Raw genomic sequence first — 5,385 nt, 5'->3', positions numbered from 1 at the left:
CCGAGCTGAAACAATCCCAAGCAAAGATGACCGAGCTGGAGGCCGAGGTATCACGTCTAACCGGACTATTTACCTTGGCTAACGCTGACAAGCAAAGAGCTTTGACCGAAATGAGAGATAAGCACCTGTGTGAGCCAGCAAAGCTTGAAAGCTCTAAGGCCGCCGAAATTCAAGAGTTGAAGAAGAAATCTGATGATGTCGAAATGAAGGGCTTCAAGGCAGGCGAGGCTGCATACATTTAGCAGTGTGAAGTTGCGAAGGACTTGTTCTTCAAGTGCGGCTGGAGGAGTGCTGCGGAGCAGCTCGGTTGTGGTCTCGAAACCGAGATCTACAACGTTCCTCAGTACTTCATTCCGGCCTCACTGGTGGAGTATGCAGCCGATCTTCAGAAGCAATTCCTTGAGGCATCTGACGACGACGATGAAGAGAACGAGCCAACTGACACTCCGGTTGACAATGTTCCAGCTAACCAATCACTTCGGGTGGAGCCTGTGGTAGAGGATCTGACCATTGAGCAACCAGCTGAAACCGAACTCCAGGCCGAGACCGAGCTCCCAATTCAGACTGTAATTTCGTCTGAAACCGGGCTTCGGGTTGATGCCGAGCTGGATGCTGAAATAGATGACCTTTTTAGCTGATTTTGCACTTTTTCTTCTTTTTTTTGTAACCGGGCTGAGTCCCTTGCTCTGTAATGAAAATTGTTATGGACATAGTATTTGAAAACTTTCTCTTGAGTCCAGTGTAATGTCGGTTTGTTGGTTTGTTTGTACTTGTTCTCTTTGAATGATTACTTCCTTTCCTTCATGTGTTATTTTGATTTTTTAGTTGGTCAATCTATGCTTACTAGCCAACCACTCTTCAACCGATATAATTACTTCAGCTGATGAGTACAAAGAGTTTAATCCAGCCAACCACTCTTCTGCCGAGGTCGTTACTTCGGCTGAGGAGTACAGATGGTTTAGTCCAGCCAACCATTCTTCAACCTTAAACTTACTTCGGCTGAAGAGTAACAAGAGTTAGTTTAATCCAGCCAATCACTCTTCAGCCTTAAACTTGCTTCGGCTAAAGAGTAACAAGAGTTGGTTTAGTCCAGCCAACCACTCTTCAGCCTTAAACTTACTTCGGCGGAAGAGTAACCAGAGTTGGTTTAATCCGGCCAACCACTCTTCAGCCTTAAACTTACTTCGGCTGAAGAGTAACAAGAGTTGGTTTAATCCAGCCAACCACTCTTCAGCCTTAAACTTACTTTGGCTAAAGAGTACTAAGAGTTGGTTTAATCCAGCCAACCTCTAAGTTGGTTTTTCCAGCCAACTTAGAATAGATTGTTTAGTTATTCCGACCAAACGTCCTGCAGCCTGGATCCTTATCCTGGGCTTAGGAGGGGTGTTGGTTTAATCCAGCCAACCTCTAAGTTAGTTTTTCCAGCTAACTTAGAATAAAGTGTTTGGTTATTCCGACCAAACGTCCCGCAGCCTGGATCCTTATCCTGGGCTTAGGAGGGGTGTTGGTTTAATCCAGCCAACCTATAGATTGGTTTTTTCAGCCAACCTTACTTTTGATGTCACTAACTCACTAATACAATCTTATACAAAAAACAACTATGCTGAAAAGAATTGACTTTGTTTTATTGAGAGAAAGGAAAATTACACATGTTTGAAAGAGGAAAGCTAAAAATAAAATAACTTGAGATTGGCGGTGTTCCATGGCCTAGGAATTGCTTTGCCGTCCTTGTCTTCTAGGTGGTATGCCCCTTTGCCTGCTAATCCGACCACTTTGTAAGGTCCTTCCCAATTAGGCCCTAACTTGCCATCTCCTGGTATCAAGGTGTTTCTCATTACTTTGTGTAGTACCCAATCTCCGATCTTGAATTGCCTTGGATGTACTGTTTTGTTGTATTTCCTGGATAACTCTTGTTGATATGAGGCAATGTGGACTAGTGCTCTTTCTCTTCTTTCTTCGGCGAGGTCGAGCTCCAATGCTATGGCTTCTCCATTCAGGTCGGGATCAAAATTTTCGCTTCAAATTGTTGGGAGGCCAACTTCCAGTGGGATTACTGCTTCCATTCCGTAGGCTAAGGAGAATGGTGTTTCTCCCGTTGATCGTCGAGGTGTGGTGCGGTAAGCCCATAAAACATGAGGAAGTTCCTCCGCCTATCTGCCTTTGGCTTTGTCTAACTGTTTCTTCAGTCCATCCAATACTACCTTGTTTAATGCTTCTGCCTGACCATTTGCTTGGGGATATGCCGGTGTGGAATTGTAGAACTCTATCTTATAGTCTTCACAAAAGCCTCTAAAAATTTTGCCGTCGAACTGAGTGCCGTTGTCCGATATGAGGGTTTTAGGTATGCCGAATCGTGTAATGATATTTTGCCAGACGAACTTCTTCACATCTTTTTCCTTGATTGATGCCAATGCTTCTGTTTCCACCCACTTTGTGAAGTAGTCTGTTACTGCGAGAAAGAACTTTCTGTTTTCGGGTGCCGTTGGAAGTGGTCCTACTATGTCCAAGCCCAACATTGCAAAGGGCCATGGGCTGGTCAATGGTAGGAGTTCTCTGGCTGGTTGATGTATTTGGTGTGCGAATTTTTGGCATTTCTCACACTTCTTCACATATTTTTCTGAGTCTGCCTGCATGTGTGGCCACAAGTATCCTTGCGAGATGGCCCTGTAAGCTAGCGACCTTCCTCCTTGATGGCTTCCGCACACCCCTTCGTGTATCTCGTATAAGAATGCTTCCTCTTTGTTGGGGTGGACACACTTTAGATAGGGTCCTGAGAATGACTTTTTGTATAATGCCAAAGATGGTGAGAGCCAAAATCGCTGTGATTTTTGCTCTAATTTTGTTGGCTTCTTTCTTTTCTTCCGGTAGGACGCCATCTTTCAAGAATAGTATGATGGGATCCATCCATGAGGGGCCTAGATCGGCGCAGCATACTTCTTCTGCTTCGGGGTCTTCAATGCTTGGTCTTGGTAAGTAATCGATGAGCAATGGATGAGGGATGGATGTATCTGCCATTGAAGCAAAGCCTGCTAGTTCGTCTACTCTGCCGTTCTCTTCCCTGCCTATCTGTTCAATCCTCACTACTTCAAATTTCTTGATCTCTATTCTGACCAACTCTTGGTACTTGGCCATCCTATCATCCTTTGCTTCATAGTCGCTAGAAATTTAGTTTACCACTAGCTGTGAGTCGCTGTAGACCATTAGTTCGGTGGCCTTCATGTAGGATGCTGTTTTGAGTCCTGCAAGGAGTGCTTCGTACTCTGCTTCGTTGTTTGATGCTGGGAAGCCAAGGTTGATTGCTTACTCCACAACCAGGCCGTTTGGTGAGATGAGGACTATGCCAAGTCCTGCACCATGACGGTTGGATGCTCCATCCACAAAGAGCTTCCACATCTCACCAACGAACAACTTCCAGCAAGTGGAGGGGTCGGATGATGTCGCGGGGTCAAGAATGTTGCTGGTGTTTTCTTCAAGGTTCATGCTTGCTATCTGCCCCTCGCTATCTGATTGTACCAAGTCTGTATTTGTTGGTGAGTCTAGGTTTGGTGTAGCTTGGTTTGCTTCTTCCTTGCTGTCTTTAGTCTGGTCTGCCTTGGAGTCTGACTGAGTACCTTCTGCTAGGGGTTGCGCTATTCCGGCGTCAACTTCCATCCCTAGTTCGGTTGTGTCAGTTAGGTCGACTGGGCAGATATGATGACTTCCAAGAGTAAACTCTGCGACGAAGTCTGCCAAAGATTGGGCTTTTACTGCGGTTCTGGGTTGGAACTTGATGTCGAATTGTCCCAACTTTACTGCCCACTTCAAGATTCACCCAGAAAAGTTCGCCCTCTCAAACAAAGCTTTTAGTGGGAAAGCTGTGAGGACGACTATGGTGTGGGCATGAAAGTAGTGTGCCAATTTCCTGGAGGCCATCATTAAGGCCAATGCTAATTTTTCCAATGGCAAGTACCTTGTTTCAGCTCCCAGCAATGTCTTGCTGACATAAAAGATGGACAGGTGTTGGATTCCTTCTGCACGAACCAACACTGCACTAATTGCGTGCTGAGAGACTGCTAGGTACAAGAAAAGTTCTTCACCAAGTACTGGGGTAACAAGCAGTGGTGGGGAAGACATATATTCCTTCAAGCTTTCCAGAGCTCGGTCGCATTCTTCGTCCCACTCGAACTTGACTTTTAATGCTTGAAAAAATGGTCGTAGTCTGTCTGACGACCGGCTGATAAATCGGTTGAGTGCAGCCGCCATGCCGGTGAGATGCTATACTTCTTTCACCGAGTTAAGCCTCTCCAGATCTTGGATTGCTTTGATCTGGAAGGGGTCTGCCTCTATACCCCGGTTGGTTACCAGGAAACCCAGGAATTTGCCAGATCCTACTCCGAATGCACACTTGGACGCATTGAGGCGCAACTTGTGCTTCTTCAGGATCTCAAACATCTCGCCTAGGTCCTTGAGATGATCATTCTCATCCTTGCTCTTGACCACCATGTCGTCGATGTAAGCCTCCATTGTTCTGCCAAACAATGGTTCAAACATTTTGGTGACCATCCGTTGGAATGTCGCCCCTGCGTTCTTTAGGCCAAAGGGCATGACCTTGTAACAGTATAGTCCTCTTGGAGTTGTAAAGGATGTGACCTCCTGGTTTGGTTTATGCATGGCGATTTGGTGGTAGCCTCTGTATGCATCCAGAAAGCTAAGTCGGTTGTGCCCCGCCGTTAGGTCGACCAGTTGATCTATCCGCGGTAGAGGAAAACTGTCTTTTGGACATGCCTTGTTGACTGTTTTATAGTGGACGCAGACACGCCACTTGCCATTCTTCTTTGGCACTACGGCTGTGTTGGAGATCCATCTTGGGTAGTGCACTTCTCTAATTGCTCCTACCTCCAGCAGGTTACCTACTTCTTCTGCCACTATCTCGGTATGGTAGAGTGCTGATCTGCGTGTGCGTTGGATGACTGGTCTGGCAGATGGGTGGACATTGAGTTGGTGACAGATGAAGTTTGGATCAATGCCTGGCATGTCGTAGGGCGTCCAAGCGAACACTTCGATGTTAGAGGTTAAGAATTCTAAGACCTCTAATCTCTCAGTGCTGGACAATGACGAACCGAGCAAAAAGAACTTATCCGGGTTCTTTTCATCTATTTTTACCTCTACCAAGTCCTCCACTGCTTTCTGATCAGCCGCTTTGCCGACATCTATGAATAGCTCATTGCTCTCAGGTTCTTCCACCGAATGAACGTATCATTTGGCAGCGCGGCTGCCATTCACCGTGACGAAGCATTGCTTCGACATGATCTGATCTCCATAGACTTCTTCAATTACCCCGGTATCGTTGGGGAACCATATTACTTGGTGGTAGGATGATGCCACCGATCGCATGGCATGCAGCCA

This window comes from Camellia sinensis, chromosome 9 (genome assembly GCF_055761805.1).
Source record: "Camellia sinensis isolate YWXY chromosome 9, ASM5576180v1, whole genome shotgun sequence".
NCBI classification, from domain to species: domain Eukaryota; kingdom Viridiplantae; phylum Streptophyta; class Magnoliopsida; order Ericales; family Theaceae; genus Camellia; species Camellia sinensis.
This window is presented reverse-complemented; position numbering follows the sequence as displayed.